Raw genomic sequence first — 27,224 nt, forward strand, 5'->3', positions numbered from 1 at the left:
CTTTTTGGCATTCACAGTTTCCCAGACAGGATCAGTTGTGTGTTTTCACCGTTCAGGATAGATTTGGTTGCAACACAGCAGCAGGAGGACTTTGCCAGCATTGCCAGCCATTTTTTTAGATGAAACTGGATCATGTGATTATATTGGAAAGGGGTCGCTCATTGTGACGAACCCAAACTCAAGTTCTGCTGCCCACCACTTAACAGGAGGCCGACAAAATTAGCCACCAGCTAAAGAACACAGCGGAGCATATAGCAGCTTATGTGCCTGATATTCTCCTCAGGCTTTGGTGGAGATACAGACAGATCTAAAAAGAGGGTGAATATGGCATCAGTTGGCCAGCAACACAACACTGTTAGATGTGTAAATAGGCAACTGTTTGCGAACATGTTTGTCATAACAGGGCAATCATATGTCAATATTGTGTTTGCAGCTTGTCGTGCTGGCCCCCGAGTGCTGGATTTTCCTATATTGCATTTTTAACAAATTTCAACTAACATGAGAAGTTTATATGTCATAAAGAGGCACCACTTTAATATATTATAGGTTCCATCCAGTAATATTGCTGCTTTATAGTGAAGATGTCCTGAGTAAGCATTTAAACAGAGCAAAACTTGCGGAAAAAACGCCACAGGCTCCTTTTCAAGAATGATGCTGACATGAAAACTTGCCACCGCATTTAATTGCACGTGTGGAAGAGGCTAGACAGACACAGACAGGGAGAGCCAGCGCGCTGCAGCATACACGCCCGCGTGCAGGCGTTCGTGCACGTGCGCGAGAGCGAGCTCACGGCTTGACTCCTCTAAACTGGCAAGCTTCCCTTTGCGGCGGGGCCTTCTCCTGATGGTGAAAGAACAAACAAAGGAGCCAGTTCCCCTCTCCTGTGCGCCGCGCAGAGGTGGAGAGGCTGACAGATAAAAGCTGACCCGCTGTTGTCAGGGCCTGTCAAAGCAACAAGAGCTAGAACACACTCAGCCAGGACTGAGACACAGAGGGTGGTGGGTGATGCAGCTGAGAGAGAGGCATGCAGGAGAAAAAATAGGAAGGTGAGCATGGACAAGAGAGAGGGGGAAAAAAGCAGAGAAGATGAAGAGTTTTCACAAAGGAACCGAGGATGGAGAGCAAACAAAAGCTGGAGAAAGTAAGCAAGGGAAAAGGGTGAGGCGAATTATGTGGTGACCTTGAACAAACAATGGTTTTCTTTATCAATTAAAGCATCTTTAGCCTATATCTTTACAATGGATGGCATTCATAGTTGTATGTGAACTGAGTGACTCATGATAAAGAACTTAAGGAGAAATACAACAAGACTCTGCAGAGCATTACAGCATATTTCAGCATCGTCATCAACGTTGCTTTCAGATGAAGCTGTTAGTCGCTACCTTCCCAGCACCAAATGGCAGACAGGCAAAATTAGCAGCAAGCTCATGAACTAGAGAGCCAAGCATTCCCCTCAGGACTTAGTGGAGACCAAGGTAAGGGGAACTAAAAGGAGAGTGAATATCGGACTAAACATCTGTCAGGTGGACACAGCGCAACTCCAAATAAGAGCTAATGTCGCTCCATGTGTGCTGGATGTGGAAATGGGCCTCATGTTTGCTAACAAGTTGACATTAGCAATGTAAAATGTGGTAATAAGCGGTTTCTGCCGGCCTCAAGTGAACTATTATTTTTTTAAAAAAGGATGATTTATTCCATAAAATTAGAACAAATCCCCATTACTACCAAGCAAGCCCAAAACATCCGCAAATATGTTCAATATTATCCTGAAACAAAGCGGAGAAAAGCCTCCTTGAAGCTTTAAACATCAGCCGTACAACATTCTCTCAGGCGCCTAAATAACTGGTTATCAAAATTGCAATTTAGCAATTTTCCGGCAGTTGATATACAGCAGCTAATCTTCTCTGCAGCATATTGTTGGGAGTTGCAGGCACAGCTGTTACCTGCTGAGATCTCAGACGCTCTCAAGATCATCACTTGGTTGTCAGCCTCTTTGAGAGAGACTTACCATTAGTGCAGCAATTACTTCTTTATAAAGAGGTAATACAGATTGCTAAACAATACTAATAATAATAATAATTATGCAAAACAAAACCACTTAGACCTCCTGCAATTGCATGCTGTCAGCTCAGATTGACGCTTCCAGCTTCCACTCCACAGAAAGAACAAGCAGCCTGTTCTCTCGCTCTCATTCATTGGATAGAAATGAGCAGAAATACATTTTTAATAGAAAACAAATGGGCACAAGCGATGAAAGTCTTGAATGTAATTCTCCTATTTAATCCGGCTCCTTTCTCTCTGCTGCCACAGTACAAAGGCCCCCACAAAAAGCCATTAATCATCAGCTTTTAACCCACAAGCACACGCTCCTGCCACTCCCACCCGACTGTTTTCAAAGGCGGATAGAAAGGTTGTCGAATCCTCAATCAGATCTCCTTTAATCCTCAATAATAGAGTCAGATAAGTATTAAATGTTGGGTGATCTGACTGTAGATCAGTGCTGGGAGAAAATATGACTGACGCTCTCTGCTTCAGTCATCAGATCAAAGCACAGACAAGGCTCTCAGTCCTTCCTTTGGTTCACTCATCCCTCCCTCCCTCACACTCTCCCCCCACTCTTCCTTTGCCTCTGGCTGGGAATCTGGCCAGGGAATCTGGGCTTCCAAAGAGCAGATCCACACTTGCCCAGATCCTCAAACACTGGCTTGTTTTATTTATGGCTGGGGCTAGACAATAATCTTTACCTCTGGGGGGTTTTCTCTTATCTCTGTTATTTGATGTCATTTGTCTTTTTAATATAAATCAAGATAAACAGTATCATCATCTGTCATTTGGTGGCATTATTGGTTTGATGGGAATCAAATTGCACAACTTGCTGGTTATGTGGTTGCTTCTATGCACAGTGCGTTTCAGCATAAAATAAACAATCTCGCTGGGGTCTGATTAATCAACAAAGCACCAGCAGCAGCACTTTAATCAGTGAATCAAAAGCCGGAGCCGTGTATTTCAGCGTGTGCGCCTCTGTTAGCTGACAATCACACGCATTGTGACGATGGCTGTGGGCTTCGATGATTATTCTCGAACGATCGCTCATAAGTGTCCCAACCGGTGAGTCATAATACTGAGAGCCTGATCTGAACAAGAGCCTGACATGGGAACTAACGCTGTACAAGGGAAGCCCTGTTTGTGTGTGCATGGCGTGCGTGCCAGGCTGTCTGTTTTGAAGTCAGGTCAGGACAGGCTAACACTTTGGGCCTCTCTTAGTCACTGTGAGTCAGTAAAAGGTCCTGACAACAGACAGACAGACAGACGCGGTTAACTGACAGCCAGGCCGAGAGACTGAAAGGCAAACAGACAGAAAGATGAAAGTCACACAGCGAATGGCCGGCACGGACCACAGGACTACTGGATAGACACGCAGGTAGGCAGACAACAAAGGCTCGCTCGAGGACTCGCACACAAATAACTGGAAACCGTCGAGACAAAGATGGAGACGCTCAGACAATGCCAGGCCTCTTTTTTCCACCTCGTCTCCAACCAGCGCGTCCTCCCAGCAAACCACAATTATGCTGCATGAAACATCACAGTGCACCGCCCGCCACAGTAGCTCAGTTCAGAAACCAGGCCACCAAATGATTCTTCTATGCGGGCCACCGTCTCTGATGTGACACACTCCTCGCGTCCAATGAAAAGCGCAGCTGTCCTCGACCAGCTGACTGAAGGATGACCGAAGAACCGCGAAATCCAGCTGTGCCTCAGCTTGTTGGGAAAAAAAGGCTGTTTCTGGGAAGCTGAGTCACCTGGGCCTCAGGATGTTAGCGGTGCACCAAAAATGATGAAGGAAAGACCGGCGTGCAGTTTATTTTAGTTTGGTTTAGTTTAGTTTCCTTGAGATACCAAGCAAAGCATCATCATACAATACAGACATGTTTTTTTTGTCATTTGATTGTGCCTGTATTGAAAAACAACACATATTGCAATTATTACACGACAAATTACAAATCCTTTTGGCTACTCTTTAACTTAATGTTGCCACACATTAGATAGTTGCAATACATTACACAGTGCATAAGCACATACAGTACATTATCATCGCTCCATTACCCTGTCTAATATCCATTCCTAGCTTGAGGGTACATTGGCTAGCCGCCTATTTAACAGAGACAGCACATTATAAACTTGTGAGCAACATGGTGACCTTTGACCTTTGATCCACTTTAGGGCCAAAGCTTGGCATGCACAGATCACAGCACTGGTCGTTCACATTTGACAGGCTATGTTGGGCTAATAGCTTTCCAACACATGACATATAATTGATGCATTTATTTATGCTTTTAGCGGCTCACTTCAAATTAAATGTGCAAAACGTTTGAGTGCCACTTATTGCCTGCTGTATGACTGCAGGGTAAACTTAATTGTTGGCTGTTTCAATTCAGGTGTTCGCGCCTGCAATAAGATAGGTCTGCTGACCGCCTCGAAATAAAGAAGTAATCATTCATGCATGCGTAGTTCCAAAGTGAAAAAAAAGACAATCGAACAGAATTCAGCTGTGGCAGAACGCTGTAGCCTGTCCAGCGCTCTCACTGCACAAAGCGGTGCATAATTACTGGCAACTATAACTGTCCTTCTGTTATCACTGTGGGAAAGAGCTGTCTGTACGGTGGGTTTTATACAATTTAGAGGTTAACTTCAATGTTAAATACAAATGTTCCAGCTGTGCTATACTGTGTATAAAAATGGATAAACTATACATATTAAATATAAATAAAACACATGTCCTAAATCTTCAAATAAAGAGAACCATGTACCTGCGAAATGAAACTGGCTGGAGCAGAGGTACAGCTTTGGACGAGTGTCCAGTAGCTGTGCTGCCTGGTCTTCATGAATTCCTTACAAATGCTTTCACGGTGGTGTAATAATCTCTGACTGGAACCTACAATAAGGGCCTTTCCTGGAAGGACTATAGGCCAGAGCGCACCACTTGATCTCTGTCAAACTATGAGCCAAAAAAAAAAAAAAAAACACAATATAAAAAAAAAAAAAACATAAAAAAGACTTTCACACATTCCACTGTTGATAGCCAACACTCCAAATACTTCTGAATTTGTCATGGGTTAGCACTTGTTAGTGTGACAGCGCGAGGCTGACTGGTCATACAGTGACCCCTCAATCGCTGGAACAAGCTTAATGATGTAAAAAATCATTAGTTCTCTCTCCACTGACGGGGACACTGGACAGATTATGTGCAGTTTGAGAATTTATGTTCCGAGCAGCACAATCCAAGCATTCTTCGCAGATAGATCAGTGAGAACCACAGCAAATTGCTCTTCACCATGGCTGTAAGGGAAATTACATCCAGAAGGGCTTGGAACAAGTCTGATGCTAAAAGGTCAGACTAGAATGTAAGAGGAAAAGATACAAATTACTCTCCAAAGGCTGCATGATTAAGTTTTTAAACAGTGCATTTAAATAGTGGTGTAAGTATAGGTGAGCACACATTACAGAAATATTAGTGTTATTTGGCTATAATCTTAAAGTTTCCCTTTAAGACACAGAGACACTCTGGTGTGAAGGTTCTCACAGACAGCCCTTTAGGCCTTTACAATACAAAATCTTGGCATATTGCCCATGTGAGAGACGCTTTATTGCAGCGCTCTGACAGGTAAATGCACAAGATGTGTAAAGGAATGTTTGTGTCTTTCACTCGCTACGCCGCTGCCTAATCCCACCTTTCAGTCCAGGCATGAAAGAGGGCTTTTCATAGGTTCCTCTTTGAAAGAGGAAAACTTAAATGCTTGTCACATCTGCACTCCTGAACTCAGAAATGCAGCAGTTCTTCGCTTCTTGCCTTCCTCTTGCCCTCTTTTCTGTCTGCCTCCGTCCTGCTCTTCCTCCTTTACTTGCTCGCTCTGTGATAATGTTTTTCTCTCACAGCGCTCATGTGCCTGTCAACCTCAAAGTTTCAGATGTTTTCCCATCGCTTGTGATGATTTCTTGGTTTCCTGCCTAGCTAGGCTCCAAAACATGGCGCTTGAAACTCTGTCTTGCTCCTCTTGCTTCCTTTTATCCCCACATTTTGTTAGTCTTTTATCAGTTTTACGGACGTCAGATTTTCTCAAACATGTCTTTTTTAAACGTTTCTTCTTAGTCAAGACCTCCAACGGTCTCTTGCTTCAAATTTTTAACTCAGCATTCATGTTTTCAGATCCTGCCTGCTATGTGACATTTGAGAGATCTTGTTGAGTGTACAGATGAGGTAACTGGTCTGATGGGGAAGCGTTGGCGTTCATCAGTTGGTGCAAAAAATAAAGTAAATGCATTAAATGCTGATGGCGCCAGTCAGTTGCTCTGCTTGTTTTCCATTTTGATGTCACACTCGACATTTGATTTGATTGTTGAACTTGACCTGGTGCCCTTTAATAAAGCTCCGCATTAACATCAAATTAGCAAACATATTCAGCCGTGTAATCACTGGTGTACCATTAGCTGACATATCATTTCTGCAAGCAGGGGTCAAATTTAAAAAAGCAGGAATCTCATATTAAATTAAATATCCTTCTCTGTAGTGCTGTTCAAATATTAAAAAATGGCATACGCCTCCCCTTTCCCCCGAGCAGCTGAAATGCACCACAGAGTGAATAGGACAAAGCTTGTCCACTGTCCTCCCTCACTGGAAACAGTCATTAGAAAGAGCTGGCCTGTGCTGAAAGGCTAGATGGTTATCCTCCCAGAGCGAGATGAAGGCAGAGGAGAGCGAGGGAGAGAGAGAGCTGAGAGGGAGGCCAAAGGGAGACAGATAGGGCACTGCCTCTCGCTGAAAGGGTAGATGGTTATCCCTCCGAGCAGGGAGGGAGCCGCAGAAGTTGAGACTCGAAAAAGAAATCAAGAATTTACAGAGTACAGGGGGCAGGAAAAGAGAGAAAGAGAGGAGAGACAGAGGCAGCGGTGAGGCCGAGAGAATGACTGAAGGGCCCTCTGTGGTTATCTATGCCGCTCCTCCGGGTCTTATCTGCAGTCCCAGAGCCAGTCAAAAACAGGCACACAATGGCACGGAGTCAGCGGCATCGCTGCACAACCACCAGGCTAATGGCACAAGCAGATGTGAGCAACTGAACTTGCACAGCTGGCATCACTATTGTAGTGTGAGACTACTATTTATTTATCTGTTAAAAGGAAATCTGTTCATTCCTTGTTGAAAATACACATGCATATTCCTGGACACAGATCAGCATAATTTTCTTCTTCATTTCAATGCCCATAATCACAATAATTCATCTTTATGAGGAGACTATTCCACAGGATGAGTCCATAATAAGAACACCCTTCATACATCTTATTTTGAGCTGTTTTTTAGCTGAAGGAATAGTTCATATTTCACATTTTGGAAAATATACTTATTTGCTTTCTTGCTGAGAGCTAGATGAGAAAATTCACAGAGATAGCTCTGATCTGACAAAATCCATCGCGCTCTAAGGCTCATTATTGTTTCACACATGTTACATGGTGTCTGCTTATTCTGCACAAAAACCGAAGTGTAAAAACAACATATTGTCATGGCAACCTCACAGTCACAACAAGCCTCAAGGAAGATGTGCCCAACCAAGAAATAGTCCAGAATAGTCTGGTAGGCTGATGAGCCATGATTACAGTTTCCCCCAGTTTTCAGTCTTTAAGTTAAGCTCAATGGCTTCTTGTGGTAGCTTCATATTCAACATAGAGACATGAGAGTGATATCAGTAGTCTCATCTAACTCTCTGGAAAAAAAACAAAAAAAACAGGCTGAGATGCTTTAAAATAATTCTGACTCTGAGCATGAATGTGCTAAACTATTCAGAGCATTATAAACTAGTATAATATTTAAAAAATCAGTTCTAAAAGAAAGAGTGAGCACGTGCAAAGATGCAAGAATGAGAGTAATGAGGGCTCTTTTCCTTGTTTTGGCTAAAACTCTGTCAGCAGCTGCACTGTGTACGAGTGAAGTTTCTCTTTACTGATTTCCTTGTCCAGTTGATTTAATCTTTAATGCAGCTGCAGAGCGTATGAGTACCTTTGACATATAACTCCCATTGAAGTCCTTATTAAAACATCTTTACTCTCCAAATTATTCTCCACCATGTCATTCCCAAGGAATACAGTCCAGCAGCTCCTTTTGCACGATAGGTTTTCACCACCTGCTCTTCCAACTCGTCCTCCTCCTCCTCGTCCAGCTGTGCGAAGGTGTTAGAAATGCTCTGAGGAGGACCATTGGACTTGAATATCAGGACCGAAGCCAGCGCTCGCCTGACATCATGTAGCCTCTCCCTGCATCACAGCCACCTACAAAGCCCACCATTGTGTGGCCCAGTCCGTTCCCTCCACCCACGCCCATCACACCACCCGGATCCCACTGCGCTGGTATCAGTCAACGGACAAAAGACGACTTTTAATTAAGTTCAAATCTGTCAGCTACCGCTGAGTCATGCCAAAGCATGCACGTCAGATCATGCCCCATTTGATCTTTACAGGGTTCTTCCCCTAAAATTACAAGAGAAAAAGGCCAGCACACTTTTTACACACATATTTGCACATATAGATGTCATAAGATAGCAGTCTGCTTTCAAGTGTTACATGCACAGCTTTGTGCAGTTATACTACAGGTGTTGTGTATGTGTGTGTGTGTGTGTCTTTATTATGTTCCTGAGGTACTGTGTACAGTAAGCATCTGAGCTACATGCCCTGACTGGAGAGGAATGGGTCTGACAGCTCTATTCTCTGACAATCATAAACTCAAAAGGAGCCTAAATGTTTCCAACCCATTTTCACTTGACTGCTAATCTATGACGTGATTTTAATTTGCCTCATTGTTGGATTTCATTCTGATCTAGCTACTTGTTACATGAAAGAACATGGTATCTGTTTATGGACAAATACTGTGAATAGACACAGAAACCAAAGGAAGTCTGGGATGCTATGATGATAGCAGATATACAAGCTCCAGTTCCTCTCTGCTGTGACAGATATGGGGGTGGAAACGAGATTCGACATATGTAAAGAAAAGAATAATGTCTGCCCCCAATGTCTTTGTACTTTATGAGACAGAAAGTGAGAGTCTTGTGCTCCTAATATTAACCTTACTGTATAAAGTTGATTTTTTTATTGCCCCTGTCACTGGAGGTGAACTCTTTCAGCTTGGAAATGACCTTTTCTCCTAATTACCTGTCTCCTTAACCACAAGCCAGGCTAAGATTCCAGCCACAGGCAGAAAATGAGGGCGAAAGGACAATTTCACCTGCACTCAGAGAGGAATATAGGCTACAGCTGGCTGAATACTGTTGTCACGAAAAGAAGAAATCTAGGGTATAACAGCAGGTTTCTTTTCACCTGGAGTCTTTGGGAAAAAAAGAGAGGGGGGGAAAGATGTGGGGAGTTTCATTTGCAGCAGAACAGTGCTGTTTCAGAGAGCAAAGACAGTGGACATCAAAGCCCGCTTTGGGCTAGATATAGAGGGATCGAGCAAGGTGGAGAGGCGGCAAAAGCTTACAGCCTACAGTCCCTATCCAGAATCTCTGCAAAGGGAAAAAAAGAAAGAGAGAGAGAGATGAGGCAAGATGAAGAAGGGGGGAAGAAAGAGAAGGTCCTTTTACTTCCGAGAAAGGAACATGAACTTGACAGAGTCTTATTAAGGCGGCTGTCTCCAGACAGCACGATAGGTTCCCTTTACAGACTACAATAATAACTACAGGGGTAGTCGCCAGTTAACTGCCAGGGCAGATGTCTGTATCACCAGATACTGCTGCAGTGCATGACCAAGTGCTACAGGCTGGTTTAACTACAAGGACAGACCCGCTCATAAAAGCAGATACCGCCTCTATGTTGTTCCACACACACACACACACACACACAGTGACTACGTAGAGGCCGTAGAAACACCTAGAGGTACAATAAAAACCTTAAACCGCGACAGATTCTGTTTGCCAAACATGGCAGAGACAATATAATTCTGACGAGAAGACAGACGCGCCTCCGAAGCGTCCCCACAAGGACGAGCGGTGGCACAGCGCACAGCCTTGAATTGCATTCATCCATATTCCTACTTCCCATCGTCAAAAAAAAATCATTAAAAGCTCGCCACTGCAGAATGAAAAAGATAATTTCACTCTGGATGGACTGTGCAGCAGTGGAGGGGACACTCCTGAGCCTGCTGCTTGAGCGTGTCTCACTCGGCTGGAGGCAGGAGTTCAGGAGGATGCTGGGAGACCAGAGCTCTGTTTGTGGAGGGACTACGAGTGTGCCAATCCCAGGGAACTCAATTAGAAGAGATAGGGATCTAATCCGTGGGTAAACAGTCAATGGCCAGAGAAGAACCGCAGTTTCCTTGACTTTTTTTTTCTTTCCTGCTTCATTATCTGAGATTTTCCACCTCAGCTGCAGAGGAGGGGAAATCTTGAAGAGGGTACTTCCTGGCTAGAATCAACCGAATGAAACACCAGATATTTAACCTGATGCTGCGCTTGCAACTGCTGATGCCTTAGTGTCGCTCATTAACCCTGCGAGGCCTTTCCAGAGTAAAAGTCATTCAGAAACATGACAGAGAGGCGGCAAAAACAAGCGAACATGAAAAGAAATGCACAAGAGGTAACCCTCGGCATTTGGGATGAGAGAGATGTGGCACGTGGTGGAAAAGCAGCTCTCAGCATTAAAAATTACACAGCGCCGTCTCCACGCAAACACATCAAGAAGACTGTTGTGTACATTTCCGCCGCGCATTGATCAAAAGCAACCTCTGCTCTGGGGGCAATTAGTGAAACGAATCGAGCACCAAACACTCACTGCTTAGGGATGCTGTATCTAAATGCGAAGCAAACTGTAAACATTTCACTTCGCTAATAATCAAACACATGGGAGAACATTATAAACTGCCTGTCATTTGAAACACCGCTTTTCCCTTCTTTCCCAAAAAATGATGGGTATTATTAGGACACTAAAGGGCCGTGGCAGTACATGGGGATGAAATAATAATCACATAACAATGGAAGTGTGAGCATGGTCTATGGAAAAGAGTATTTATAGGAATGTAATGGTGCATTAGGCACTGTGTTCCCAAGAGAGAAAGGGGCCTAGCTACAATTTGCAAAATGGGTGATATGGGAGGTTGGGAGTTCGAACAGTTAAAGCTGCCTCCTTTAACAACCACTGCATGTCGTTTAGCCGCAGGAGAGCCAGTAGGCCGCCACGTAGAATAACTTGCCATGCGTGTTTGAGAGGAGCAAACTGAGTGAATAAGAGAGTAAAGTGCTCTTTGAAAAGGTAACCGTATGTGGCAGTGAATGCAGCTCGTCAGAAGGGCTGAAGTGCTCACCTATGACAATACAGCATTGTTCTTGGGGGATACATTTAGCATCCATTTAAGTTATACTGTCCATCCATGGCGCTTTAAAAAGTGCGTGGCGAACATAACGGTATACATCAAAGTATTATTCTTGCCAGGTATAGTCTAAAATGCATGCAATGCTGTTTATACGCCTGTATGTGTGCTCACTCAAATTTATTAGCACGCACATGTACTGTCAGCAGGTTCATAAATTTTAGTCTGCACATGGATAGTCCCTGCGGACCCTTGAGCACATGGGCAGGTTTTGCATCAGGCAGACCCACAGACGCACACCATTTCACATACATAACACAACACAGCATGAGACCAAACAACAAAACAAACACTACAACATATATAACATCAGACATTATGAATAAGTGGCTGCAGTGCATTAACTTAATCACTCCCTTTAATATTCAGTGCTTAGTCCACACAGGAACACCGAGGCCTGCTTAGAACGCAATCTCTGATTTAACAGTTTGACAGATTGAGGAACAAAAGAGTTCTGCAGTCACAGTCGAGCCTGCAGGGCTATAAATCTTCTCTTTGCTTCTACTACTACCATTCTCTGTTTTATATGATAGTAATCTGAATATCTTTGGGTTTTGGACTGTTGGCAGAACAAAATAAACAAGCAGAGGACGTCACCTTGGGTTCTGGGAAATTAACATGGTCATTTTTCATTTCTCTTTCTGAAATTGCGTAGAGAAAACTTTTGATTGATTTATCAAGAAAAAAGCAACTGAAATGCAGCTTGTACTCAGGTTAACATTCAGATTAAGTGCTGCCATAATGCACAACATACTGTAATATGTTCATGTCTGTTTGAAACTGCCTTGACTTGGAGACTCCAGGTATAACATCAGCATTTCAACGTGTGGGTGCCAAACATGGTGACGTTCACTTCACAATACAGCTTGGCAAATGTAACTGCAATGCAAGGCTATCTGCAGTGCGCAATTCCCTCCAGCAGTGTTATCCACAAGCAAATAAACACCCATAAAGTCGCTGCTAGCAAACCTGATAAACGCAAGTTAGACCAAAAATGGCTTAGTGCCAGTGGGCAACAGTGCAAGCAAATCTTCAATTTGGAAAAGCTCCTATCGGCAAATGTCTGGTATGGTGTTTACTGCACGATTTTATACATTTACCCAATTTGTAAAACTGCTTTTTTAAATTGACTAATTCATTCTCTGACTAATCATTTAAGCCCTTAACAAAATGCTTCAAAAACATCACATCCTGCACACCACACCGCAACAAAAATATTCTATGCAGCCCATATTGGCTGCACAATGTCACCACATAACCGTCTCAGAGAGCAGCAAAGACACACAACTAACCACTCATTAAAGTTCATCTTGGTAACATGCTTTTCTGGAGACCGGTTTTATGAGTCCATCAGGCCTGGAGTGGTTAAGGCATATGGCATGCTTGATGAGTATACAGAATGGAAAAGCAAGGGCCAACGTGCAAATGTGTGTGCGCGCAACGGCATACTGTCCCACTCCAGAGGTCATCTCACCCTTCAGCTGCCGCCCAGCTTGCAGCGGATAAACACAGACAATGGCGAATGATTTAAGTTCCCGTCACCTCAATGTCACAGCCCAGTCTGCCATGGCTCGACCGCCTCGGTGCCCCGCAGGTACACATGTCTGCCTCGAAGAGTGACTCAGAGGAGCCGAGCAGCGCCAGTCACATGCACTGCTCTCCTCCTCATCCACCATGCAGGCTGTACCACTAATAAGGATTTGAACTCATTAGGCTGCCAAAGCATGAAAGATAATAATCAAGTCAGTTATAAGAAATAGAGGGAGGGGGTATGTTTGGAGAAGCAATTTGTGATTGATTTTAATTTAAGGAGCACGCCTGGAATAAACATGCACACACGCACACACATGCATGCACACACTTGTGTATTGGCTGAATGACCTGAGCCAAAGGAGACAGCAGATTCAGCTCCGTGTCCAAGGCATAAACAACAGTTATTGACGTCACCCAAAATCAACAGGGCCAGGGCCTGAGAAAGACAGCCAGCCAATTTATATAACAATGTGAAAAAGAGGGGCTTTGCGATGAGCGCGACAGCTGTGCTTAGTCAAGGGAACTAAGCCAAGAGAGATGTGAAGGGACACAGAAGGACTGAAAGAAGGTGAAGAAAGCTGGAGAGAGCAAGAGAGAGCTTGAGGGGAAAGAGGAAGTTGGGATATAAGAGTGGAGAAAGGGAACAAAGTCTCAATTCTGAAGTCATATTGCAAACACTGAGAGCCGGGATGGGAGATTTAAGAAGAGGAGGGCTGTTGCACCGAGAGTTCATCCCAGCGAATGCAAAACTCTTTTGACAAAACACCCCAATATGGAACATCAAAGCCTTGATGCCTCTCTTTTTGCATCACCACCACATTGCAGAGAGGGGTAGATTTACCAGAACCAGGACAGGAAACTTTCAACAAGACGAGCATGCTTTACTTTTCTGCCTCCATGGGGAGGATCATCGATTCTATAAGCATGAGAAACATAAAAGACATGTTCAGTCGTTTTTAAAGATCATTACTTGTTGATATCATGACATCAAGTTTCAAAATAAAATAAACCATCTTCTGTTTTAGGGCCATATTCTACAGCACAAATCCTCCTGTGACGAGACCAACACCAGACCCACTTTCCTTGGTTCAGTCCATCCTGTCCTCTAGGCCCCGGCCATTCATCAGCAGACATCACATGACAGACCCGAGCCATTCATCCCGAGCCTCACAGCCTCCTCTGCCCAACAGGATTTGTGATTCAATTTGACTGAGTGATGCCTTGGGCCCCAGGGCTGGAGCCGAGGCTGCTGGGGTTTGCTGGGAAAGCAGGGTGCAGGAAACAGGGACGCACAGGAGATGAATGGGGGGGCGATTTAGTCACATACTGACGTGTGTTAGCAGACACAGATACACACAAACAGATGCATGAAGGGAAACCTGTGTTTGAAAATGCCACAGTGTGATGTAAGTGCTGTACAATGACAGAAAGAAGAGCTAGACTTAATGTGTTGCTTGGTAGGAGTTTGGGAGGAGTAATAAAACTATAAGTAATTAAGCTGAGGTGAAATAAAGATAAAGCAAGACACATGAAAACAAAGCAGGAAACAGAGAGTGGGTTAAAGTCACTATTGCTTTCTAAGCCCTACGCATCATTTCGGTCTCCATTTTATCTCAGCAGGAAAGCAGAGAGAGCATGAAAGATTTAAAGAGAGGGCTTTTAGTTTAAACCAGAGCCCACTCAGACACAAAGTAGAGACGAGACCTACTAGACTCTCTCTGATAAAGATCACCGTTACAATCACCAATAGTCAAAAGCCAAAAATAGATTTAAAAAAAAAACACACAACAACCAAACACAGAGACAGTCACAAATGCTAGCGAGCAGCTAGCATCCTGCAGGCACAAACAAAAAAAACCTTCAGAATGTGTTGAAACACTGAGCTGCAAAAACACAACACTTACTGTATCACCTTGTGCACGTGCAGCTCAGACACATTTAAAAATGAATACGGGCTAAAGAGTACCACCATTCCGCAGACCAGCCTTGTGCAGGGAAGCAGTCTCAGACAAGTTGAGGTGGAGAAAATCACAGCTTTCATCTTTGCTCACCAGCTACTGTCAAACTTACCTTGAATAATGCACTTACCAAAAATATAAATTAAATAAATTGTAATTACAGCTCTCAGTGATTGGCATACCACTCAGCAGCTACCAGTATATAATGTATCCAGTATGTACAATATGTACTACATGTCATCCTGCACAAGCCAGCAGCTCGCTGCTGTAAATAACATGTTCTCTGTCACCTTGTCTGGTGGCGTAACTGCTGAATAAACAAAAGAAAACATTGTGTAAGACATGTATGCGCGTACTTTTCAAGACATTCAGGCAGAAGCGGAGTCGTGCATTAGAGTAACACAGCAAGACACCCACGCAGTCCAACAACATTTTTACATAGGACATATTTAAATTCACGCGCGCACACACGCCATACACAAACACATTATACGCATTAGAAAACACACAAGGCAGCCAGCCATGCGCTAAGCTTGGGTTGACGGGGTTCATTTGGAAGATGTAAAATATTTATGAGAGAAGACTCTGCAGGGGAGGAAGAAGAGATGAAAATAGTGAGGGAGCAATGAGGGGATAGCAAAACAACGAGACGAACGAAACGATGACGAGTGGGCCCGACTGAAATGCCCTCTGTTACGGCTGAGCGGAAGAAATGCGAGCTAAATAAGTCATTGTCATTTCAAGTTCATTAGCTCACTGCTTGCCGTTCCCTCCTGGGAGGAAGGAGAGAAGAGGGGGAAATAAAGGTATATTTGTACAGCAGCAAAACCCCCTGAGCTCTTGTGCTATGGAATATAAACTCATATTGAAAATTGATGTAGTTGTAAGATTGCACTTTTAAGACTGCAACTATGAAATTCAGGCAACTGACCCTTTGTTAAGCCCTCTTTAGCCGCTACGCCCGTCAAGCTTCCCATTCTGGCGCTGCTCATATGGAGCTCACTTTAACTTGCCATCAACATTTCTACATTTGCATCATCGTGTGCTGCCACCTAATGCATGCTAATGCTAATGCTTAAACTCCGTGGGTCACCTGAGACGCCCGTCTACAGCTGGCATTTCCATGTGACACCTTTTAAAACGAGAACCCGTAAAAGGGTCTTGAATATGAAGTTGATGACTGTCCAAAGCTACATGTCCATCAGCATCCTCACCAGCTGTTAATCCATGTGATGCATCCAAGGGAGCAGCACGGTTTGTGAATTTGACGGTATCAAAAATAAAATGCAGACACAATAAAATGTAGGCTAACTAAAACACCATTCTTATTTTTCTTATGCTTACTACAGGAGAACTGAATTTAAAGTTTCAATATTCCTTTGTTACTTTTACGGGAGAAGGATTTGGGGATACGATGAATTAGCCATGAGTTTGGCAGATGCAGTGGTATCTAATACATGCTTGGCTGGCGTTGCCGGAGTGTGAACTTCACCAGAACGAACGCAGAGCAGGGCTGAGCTGCTATCATTACTCTAAATTCTGCAATAGCTGCACATCCACAAACAGTGGATGCGTCGGTCCTGAACGTCTATTTTTCTCATGCAACCTGCAACCCCACACAATAATGTAGAAACCTAATACCCACTGGCTTTGGACATAATGTTTGGTTACCACTGTAAATAGCTAGTTAGCCAGGTAAGCTAACATTTCATTTGCAGCTTATGTTGGAGCAGATAAAGACAAAGTTTGATCCATTCCTCACACCTTGCGTTTTCTGTTTTGAATGTTTTAGCCTCTCATGCACACTGCATCAACATGCAGACAAAGACAGGCGAATAGCTACAGCTACTGAGCTATGATTGGACAGTGGAGGGGTTTAACGAAAGATCACTTGCTGCCGTAAATGTGGAGCCAAACAGTCACGAATGTATCAAGAAAAGCAAAGTTACAAACATAATGAAACAGATCAACTGCTCCACTATTTCCACTATTCTTCCATCTTTTCAGGCCATATCTATAGACGGTTTCCACTTTATAGAACTGACCGGAATTCATGAAAGGGGCCGCTAAAGGGAGTGGAGACACGAATGAGGGAAACAGAGAGACAGGAAGAGAGGTTTGGGAAAATTGGGGGAAAAAAATGAGTATTTGAGTAATAAAAAGCAAATCCTGTACCAGCAAACAGGATGACAATTGACAGTAATTACATATTTTCCCCTGTAATTATGAGCTTTTTTTATGCGCCCCTCTTCTCATAAGGCCTGAGTAATCCTCTGGTCAAACCCGCTCCCCCATCTTCAGTCACTCTACCTCCAGATCTAAATAGCCGAGCATGGTCAAGCCAAATAAGCAACCACCATGAACTACATGGGGCTTTCCTTAGCCACAAACAAGGTTTGAGAAATGATGTCACATAAAACCAGATCTTGCTATCTAATTACAGAAAAATGTGCTTAGAAAGCACAAAATCCAACAGGAGATGAGCACTGGAGTGGACTCAGAGAAAAAGGAAGAAAGCTGCTTCACCACAAACAGGGAGGGGAGATATAAAGAAGCTGCAGTGCACAGCAAGAGCAACTCATCTGGGTATTCTGGTTTCTAGAAGAAGTAATGTTCTGGGGGGGGGGGACCAAGGATCTCTGCAGTTTAAGCCAATTACACAGTGGAGATCCCAAAAATGTACCGGATGGAGAGGGAGACAGGCAGCAGGATCACAGAGCACTGAAGCCTGGAAAAACTGGGCTTGTTAGGCCTCCAGGAAGCCAATAAAACAACACAAAGATTTCAGTGTAATTACATTTAAACTAAAAGCAAAGGAAGTCGGGGGACGGAGTGTGAGAAAATGGATTCCCACAGGACGGAGGAGACCCCGGGGGCCCTCATGTGCAGCCCCATAAACAATGAAGATTTCCTTAGATTTCTGAATTGTGTTCTGGAAACATATGACTTTAATGTTCAGACTATAAAACGCATGGTAAAATTAGATCACAAAAATATGCAGTCATAAAACTCACAGACAAGCACCAGAAACAAACTAGCTGTTTTTTTTTTTTTTGTTTTGTTTTTTTTTTTTGGAGATCTGTGAGCATGCAGTAAATTTCACATGAAAAATAAATGAATTCACAACTTCCTCTGCAGCAGCAGATTTGGGGAAGGATGAGAGAGAGAGATAAAGCCTCACAGGCAGGAACGACTTAGGGAGAGAGAAAGAGAGGAGAAAATAATTACGATAATGGAAAACTAGTGTGAGGCAGTTTATCTCGATGAGAGAAAACCTTCAGGAAATTATGAGCACCAAGCAACAACAAAGTGAAACAGTGCTATTGTGTGGCGTCGCATGCCTCGAGCGGCTAAAAACAAAATCCTCCAAAGTGACCAATTTAAAGAGCCAAAGAGGGAGCTGTCAGATAGTGGGAGATCTAATCGATACAAGGAGGAAGTGGCAACTGTTCTGCACCCTATGTATGGGAATGTGCTCCCAGTTTGGAAGAGATGATGGAGAACACCTCAGGGGAGAGGAAACTGGAGACAGAGACGATGCTTGCAAGTCTCGAAACACCTGGGATATGGGCCTCACAAGCACATAGGCTGACAGCGGCCTTGATAACTTTGCAGTCCAGCTCCTCCTGCGGTGTTTCATCCTGCGGATGTGAGCTGCAGTGTTTTTTAATAACAACCTGTGTGTGGAAGAAAGGGCCGCTGCTGAACAGAGCACAGCAGAAGTGATTGCTTATCAAAGGGAAGTGCGTAGTTGAGGGGATATGTGTACTGTTGCGCCTTTGTGTCCTATCTTTATTAAATCTGCGGCGTGCGTGCCAGGCGTCGGAGCAGCGAGGCGCTGGACACATTTCAGCCATTCAACAGTTAGACGACACCTTACTGATTTTATCACCTATTCCTATCTTTTTATATACAGGCCCAATCTCTCATCTCCTCAATTCCTATTTCCTCTTTTTTTTCTATTTGAGAGATAGGAGCCTGAAGGCCGTCTCCATCAGAATATCCATCTGCTTCGGCAATTATACAGGGTGCTGAGTACTGAATCAGAACTGAGGGAATTGTGGCCTGGGCCTCACAAGAGACACGAGTGTGAGCAAAATCTAACAATAGAGGGCTTCCTAGTCAAAATAACAGCAGATCCTGGTGCATCAAGTGAAAAAAAATAAAGATTAGTCAATTAATGGGTTAGACAGCTGACGGGACATTCAACAACAACCACTGTATTGTGGCAATCAATTCATCAAGAGTCATTTGTCAAGCAAAAATGCCAAATATTTTTTTTTCTAGAACAAGAGTAGAAGTAAAATAGTTGTGGATTAAATATCTTTGGGTGGACAAAACAAGTAATTTGAAACATCGCTTTGGGCTCTGGGAAATCAAATTTTTCATGGTTGTGTTTTACTTTGTTTTTCTGCATTTTATAGACTGAGCAGTTTATTGAAAACAGGGCTGCAAATGCTGATTTTTCTCATCATCGATTAACCCGTCAATAATCTTGAAAGAAAAGTGTGAAAAATTTGATCTACGTTATATCAACCAACTTATTATTATTATTATTATGTACATATATTTACTGCTTCATGTTTATTTCCTTCCTCACATATTAATTGTAGTTGCTATTCAGCGTGATCACATCTGTACCCACCTTTTCATTCAATGAGTCAGTCACCGTGTGCAAAGACTTCGGTTTATATAATGACCAGGCGGGTGGGAGGTCTGAGGTTTGTTCCTGATTTATGTCAAACAATATAACCTGCCATCATAAGAACATTTACAGTGTACCGTGCCTCTTGGGTTCAAAATCCATAAAAAAAGATTTTGGAAATGAAATAGAAGCCGAAAGACGGGGATATTTGGTTTTATTGCTTGAAAAATGACTGAAACTATTAACCCAATATGAAAATAGCCTGCGTTGATCAATCAATCTACTAACTGTCTTAGTTCTACTCTATGACAGATTCATTGATAATGAAAATAATCATCATATAAAACCATTAACATCCAACGTGTGCCACATGATAGAGACTCTTTATGTTTTCTTTACCTTAATAAGAAAAGTATAATATTACAAAATGCCTCAGCATTTATGAGGATGACAAGAATCTGAATCAATAATAAGAATTAATAAAACCCAGCGTCCCGGTGGGCCTGCTCAATTTGTTGCCGCAGCCGAGGGATTCCCCCTCTGGCATGTGTCTGACCCGAGGAATGAAAGTCTCCCAACAAACACTCCGGTCCACAGCTGCGAACAGCGCGTATGTGTGCGTTGGTGTAGGGCGTGTCACTCTGTAAAACTCATGCTGCGTGCCCGCACTTAATATGGTAGTGGGCGTCCCGGTTTGGGTCTGCACCATCTGTCAAGAGGCGGGAGAGCAAGAGGAGAGGTCGCTGGAGCAGAAGCGAAGCCCCGCCAAGAGCTAAAGCCAGTTCCTTGTCACTTCCAATACTCACCTAGCCTCCAGAAAGCACCGCTGGAGGGGACATGAGCCACAACAGCTGGGGGTGGCAAACATACACATTTACATAACTGATGAAAGGGCAAAACCAAAACACTGGCCAACGTGCACGCACGCGCATGCATGCACACATGCACAAACACACACACACACAGGCAGCAAATGAAAAGGAAGCAATTTAATAGCATTCTCACACACGGCCTTAGAAGTCATCACACATCTGCGGCACACACACACAAATGAATGCTCTCTCGCTCGCTTCCGCGCACACTGGGCACATGCACACACATCTGCGCTCTACCTCCCACACACCCACACGCCCACACAGCCACACACACACACACCCTCACAGCCAAACACACACACACAGAACGAGAGACAGTGAAGGGGCTTGCTGTGATGAGGGAATAATTCTCCTTTTGACACAGCCAATCCCTCTGAAGACAAAAGAGGAGTCACACACACACTACAGCCCTCAGAGGAACAACGCACATGCGGCCCACGCCACACACACACACACACACACACACACGCACACACACACGCCTGTTGTAATGACACTGCAGTGCCAAAAAAAGACTGGCCTGTGCTGTCATCTGTGTGTGTGTGTGTGTGTGTGTGTGTGTGTGTGTGTGTGTGTGTGTGTGTGTGTGTGTGTGCTTACCAAGGGAGGGCTGTACGTGTGAACTCCCACTCTTGCATGAGACAAGTGACAGGGAACAAAAGACATGAGGAGCACAAGAGGAGACAACAGGAAGGTGTGGTACCAGCTGAAGTGCATGCTGGTCGGAGGACAGGCAGCTGCTGCTTGTCATGGTAGCGTCTTATATTCTGAAAATGTCCTAACCTTCACACACTGAGGTAAACTGTTCCAGTCATCGGAAATAGAAAGGAAAATTGTCAGCTCTTACACCCATCTGTCCAAGAATGAGTCAGTTTGGACAATTTTCTTGACTTTTTAGAGGAAGCAGGAAGGAAAATTGCTCAAATTTTTGTCCGACCTTGAGTCGTTTGCCCAAAAAATGAGTTCGTTTAAGATGACTTCTTCGTGACCTGTGCTTACGTCTACTCAAACAAACAGGGAGGTGTGCGATCTGCGAAAAGGTTCCCACACTGTGCAGAGTTCAGAGCAACTGAACATGTTTAGACAGAGAGTGTTCTCCAGATTTCCGTGTTCCTAACAGGCCCGAGCAAATGTATAAGGAAGGAGCACGATTTTAAAAGGAGTGATTTCGCTGTTAACCATTTTCAGCTCCATCGTTTCTCTTCTTCCCTTTGCTTTGTGTTCTTTTTCCTACATATAGCCCATCACAGGGCGGAGCAGGGAACAGCAAAACCAAGCAGACCAGGGCAGCCCAAGTCCCAGTCAGCAGTCCATCAGCCCTCTCTCGCTCTCTCTCTCTCTATGGCGAACATCAAACACACTGTGGTCTGTTTCATGCTCCCTGCAGCCCATTATGGCTTAATGCTTCAAGAGGCTTCTTACTGACTTCAGCATTTTAACAACTCCAGCAAATTCAGTTGGCAGGCAAATGCACACACACACACAGACATGCACACTCACAGACACACATGGACAGGCACAGACAGGAGCCCAGATGCAGGGATTCACACACTTTAAACTGCAGCAGAGTTATGAGCCTGCACACTGTGATACAGAGACAACTGTTGCTTTTGCTTTTATCTGTCGGTTGAGGAGGACCAACAGATGCTCGGGGCTTCAGGCCGACATTAACCTTCAAATAAGCCTTGGCCCTCTTATCTCCAACTCCGTTAATGAGTTCCATTCACAGGACGGCAATATGTAATTCAGTGCGATCAATTAGTTATCCACTATATGGAGAATGAGAACAGCACATCAGCGGGAATATTAATGGGATGGAGATAAGGCTACTGTCCAGAACGGCCACAATGACAACACTGCTATCTTATCTCAGCACACTCACACACACACACACCGTATTTACTATTTATGGTTAAGTTTTGTTTGTCCCAATCATCCGTGCAGCTGGCATGAATGAAAAAGTAAATATGGAAGGGTGTGCTGCAAAGTGTGTTATTATTAGGTGCGGTTATTAGTTTTTTCTTCTTCTTTTATTTTCCTTTTTCTTATTTTTCTCTGTGCATGACAGATGAATTAAAGTGAGTACATTTGTTTTTCTTCTTGTTTAACCTGCACTGTACATTAACGGAACGGCATTCAAGTCAGACTTATGCCATGTCGGAAGTGTTTGGAAAATTTAAACAAACAAAACATTTACATAAAAATGAACCAGGCAGGGGTGTCCAGGTGCCTGGGGATTTTAAGTTGCTGACCATGTAATTGCATTATCCCAGGTGCCAGACTTTCTTTTTTATTTACATGTCCTTCCACCCTCTCTCTGTCTCTCCCCTTGTTTCCTGTCTGCCTCTGCTGTATCCTTTCTAATAATGGGGGAAAAAGTGCTCCCAAAAGTACTTTAAATAAGGAATTTGGACACAAGCATGTAAAATTACCATCACATTTATGTAACATGGTGTTTGCCTGAAAGCAGCTTATGTTGAGAGGTTGAATACTAAAGGAAGGTTCCATTTTTAAAAACATGTAAAATTTAATAACACATCCATCTGCAACAATTGCCATCAGTCCCCAAAGGATACATATACTGTATATACACTATGACACATTATTCTCTTCACAGGCAAAGAAACAGTTCAGCTCAACATCACTTTCAACACTGCAATGTTCGTGCTAAAAGGTTACTAAATAATGGATAACACTGTGAACATGTTTTATATGATCCTAACTGGCATGAGAACGTATTGCTGAGGGGAGAATGAGGTGCCGCCACAGGTCAACAGCCTCACCGGGGGACGGACAGGAGCTGGAGAGTCTTAAACTAACAGCAACTGGTGGTGGATGTACAGACACTGTGTAGGTCCACACAGATTAAGATCTTGGATAGGTACAACATTGTACATGGTCTGCGTTTTAGTCTGGACTGTGAACACTCATGTAGCCCAATTAGGGCTACATGAGTGTCCGATTAGGACACAATTAAAACTCCCAAAAGTGAAAGTATTTCATTTAATTTGATCAGTTCAGAAAGCTTCCACTACATTTTTGAACATGACTGCATCTTGGCCGCCTCTCCCTGGCTGACCAGCTCTGTTTTATGCTGGCAGTGGACGTATATCTCCATTTAGCCTCTGGCTGGAAAATAGTGTAGGGGGCAGCAAACACACTAACAGCCATTACCTTATCATTACCCTCAGTCAAAGAGGGTGAGGGTGTTGCCCAGGGAGATTTTCTACCCAGTGGGTGAAAGCTCCTGCCCTGTTCAAGCTGCAACGCTACAACTATCAGACATTTCACGACCCAAATTCACAGGCAGGCTGCTGAGTTCAAAACATTTCCATGCTTTTCACTGTGGGCTACCATACTGATCAGCCCATATTTCCAGCCACAAGTCAGTCTTCAGTCAACAGCAGTTCCTAGCAGGCCTGGTGAACGGCAATCCCACTGTATCATTAGCCAAACACTGGTTAGAGATGACACTTCAGAGCCCTGAGCGACTCACAGTCAGCCTGTAGCAACCAGCAATCAACAACAACACAAATACAGCATGGGAAAGCCAATGCCATACCAAAACGCTACTGGCCTTCCTGCAGATGTCTCATGCAGCTTGTCTCTTTGTATAGGCTTATATGACATTGAGCCTCAAACACTCATTGGCTGCCAGCTGCTTTCAAAGAGTGTCTGGCGCCTCTCTCTTTAAGAGCCGATGAGAGAGAGAGACAAACAGAGAGATGAAGAATGTCATCCCCTGAAAGATAAAAGATAAGTCATCACGACTGTAATGATGGGGTGGGACAGGGAGGGGGCAGTGCAGGGAGGAGACAGATGAGCCTCATAAAAATCAATCATCCATTTTTGGTAAACACCAACACAAAAAGCTGTTTCCAAAACTGATTACACTCAACGGAGTTGAACCAGCACCATTGCGCTCATTTAAGGAGCATCAATCAGTCGACTTGATCACTTGCGAACCGTCGCTTTTCATATCTGCTCAGCTGACGCTGTTGCCACGGTCCAGTAAACAGCGCTTCAACACAACGATAACAAACAGCTCACCCTTAACTCAATAGCTTTCTTCCGCGTGGCTTTTTCTCCAGGGGAAATCACTTAAGAGCAGGGGGCTATCCAAGTTGTTACATGAGGCGCATCGACGTGAAAGCGATATCTGGGAATCTCTGTTCACCACTGACTGAGCGTAATCAAACAGGCAGTGTGAGGTGGGATTGGGTTCATCTGGTTGAAAATGTTCAGAAAAGTATGCAATTCAATTGTAAAGAACAGAGGTATGAAAGCAAAAAGTATACATTTAAACTTTAATAACAAATGAGAGCACGTTAGCTGAGAAGCACACTTGTTTTCAGTGCATATTACTTGCAGACCTTGTTGAGACTTTATTTGCATAATTACACATTCAGTCAGGACTTTTATCCCATGTGCTGTGCATCGGCGTCGAAGAGGATTCGAAAGTGCTGCGACTGGACGTCACTTTCAGAGTTGGGATGCGGCCGTCCCTCTCTCTCATACCCGGCCGGATCCGGGTGATGTGCTCAGCATGCGACCTTGAGTCGGGCCCGGCCAATACATTAGGCTGATCAGGCCCCCGGTGTCACAGCGGGAGCTATCCTTCTGCAAATGCCAGAGATCGTCCACAACATTCGGATGGCTCATAAATTGGAGGCATAAATTAAAGCTTTCATATTTTACTAAGGTGTTTAATATGCCAGACTGGAGCGGATGAGCAGTTATTTATGCTTGAGAGCCAAGAGACGGGGACACGGGGAGAAATACTGTCAGAGCCAAATCTCCCCTTTCCTCTATCTCCCTCTTCCTCCCTCTGCTCTCTATCTCTATCTCCTCCTGCCCCCCCACCCAGTGTCTGCCTCACTCCCTTATTTTGTCTCTTACAGAAAATACATTGACCCCAGACTTAAGCAAGCTCCACATCATTGATTGAAACAAGAGGAATAGGTGGTGTCATGAGAAGACAGATTTGCTCTTTAACTCATTATGGATTACAGACATTTGGAAGAAAAGGGGATTTCTAAGGGACCGGGGCTGGCGTTAAATCTGTCAAATGATTTATTCAGTATGGTCAATCAATTAAATTATAAGTGTCCAGTTACTACTTCGCCCTCACTACCTTATGATGTATGGCGTGATGACATGAGCTAACAGTTTCATCACATTACCGCCCCACCCTCAAATCTTATAATCTCTCCTATCGGTGCAATCGCTAGGAAAGATCTGCTGTGTATCTTTGCATCAGATATCATGTTCCCAGATGTGCTCTTGATGTTTCATTTCCATCTTAGTGGCAGCTGTAGCTCCAAACCAGAGGGAAATCACCTAAAATCCGCAGGCCGAGAAGCGAAACCCACAGCACATTGGACACCACGTCTGTCAGGACACAATTGTCTCTCTGCTGTGCCATGCGAGAGCCCATATGCTATCAGAAAATAGAGCAGTTTCTACTTTAGGATCATCCTGAGTGTGTGACCTTTAGGTGAATACTGCAAAAAGTCGCCCTTGTATCTCTCAGCACCATTCAGCGTGTACTAATAGACAAACAGAGCTGTCTTCACAGTGGAGAAGAGTTTATCTGCTGTCACAGTGGCGGAGCACTCTGTGGAAAATGTATTGAGCCACATGGAGAAGGTGACCGACGCAGAGTCTGGAGGGGCTGTTTGAGAAGTGGGTGTGCTATCAGATTGTAGCAGTGTTAGAGTAAGATGTACAGATGTGCATTGCGCACGTCCACGCTCATTTCTTGCTGGTAAACTGTTAATGTTTTACTTTCTGCTCTTTTCTTTCGGAAAATAGTTCTTCACACTCACCGATTTTGCAGTTTCTGGACAGGGAAATGAAAAAAAGCATGTGAACTATATTTTCTTTGAATCTGTGCAGAGGACAGTGGTTGTGCAAGCACGCACAGTCTCCCGTCTTGCCCATGCATGCACGATACTGTAACTGTAGAACCTAAAATTGCAGTAAACTCTCTCTCTCTCTCTCTCTCTCTCTCTCTGTGTGTGTGTGTGTGTGTGTGTGTGTGTGTGTGTGTGTGTGTGTGTGTGTGTGTGTGTGTGTGAAAGCATTGCACTGAATTCCAGTGGAGGCACACGTGTAATCATCTGAGCTGCACCAGGGCTTGTGACTGTCTGACATCAGGGCATGAATGACACAGTGAGCAGCACTGTATTCGCCTGCTTCCAGCACCGTGGTCAAGTGACTTTGCTGACAATTTATAAGGTAGAATTTCCTAATCTTAAAGAAGATGAAAGCTGCGGGGATCGACTTCAGGAGCAGCAGCTTAGTTTAGAGTGATAGGAAAACTGAGAAACAAGAACAGAAGGAGAGGTGCTGATCCTGCATCTGTTTCCAAAAATGTCAAGTGCGAGAGAATTTGAAGGGACTTTCGCATATTTTTGGTCAGGGGATCAAACAGCCTGTTTGTCTGTGACGCGTCTGCACTGTCTTAATATCTTTTCAAAGCAGCTTTTCATCTTGAGAGATAGCCGAGAGGCAGAGCTCCTCTGCTCTGCCATGTGGCGAGAAATGAGCGTGAGACCGCAGGTTTAAAAGGCACAAAAAAAGGACAGAAACTGAGTTAGAGCACTCTCGCAAGAGAACAAACTACAAAAATACTCAATTTTAACAAGATTGGTTAACAAGACATAATTTTAAGTTGCAGCGTCTTGCAGTGATGCATTGTGCACACAAACCTGCAATCATTCATTTTCAGGCTCATTCAGGATCTGTCAGATCACCAATATGTAACCAACACTTAGTGTGGATGCAGTAAATGGTGCTACTGCAGG

The 27,224-nt window shown here is 43.9% G+C and overlaps 1 protein-coding gene across 1 annotated transcript in view; it reads right to left on the minus strand.

The window, feature by feature from the left end:
* Window positions 1-27,224, minus strand: part of gpc1b (glypican 1b) — a 63,459-nt gene that overhangs the window by 34,932 nt on the left and 1,303 nt on the right. The gene's annotated exons all lie outside the window — the stretch shown is intronic.

This window comes from Chelmon rostratus, chromosome 12 (genome assembly GCF_017976325.1).
Source record: "Chelmon rostratus isolate fCheRos1 chromosome 12, fCheRos1.pri, whole genome shotgun sequence".
NCBI lineage: Eukaryota > Metazoa > Chordata > Actinopteri > Chaetodontiformes > Chaetodontidae > Chelmon > Chelmon rostratus.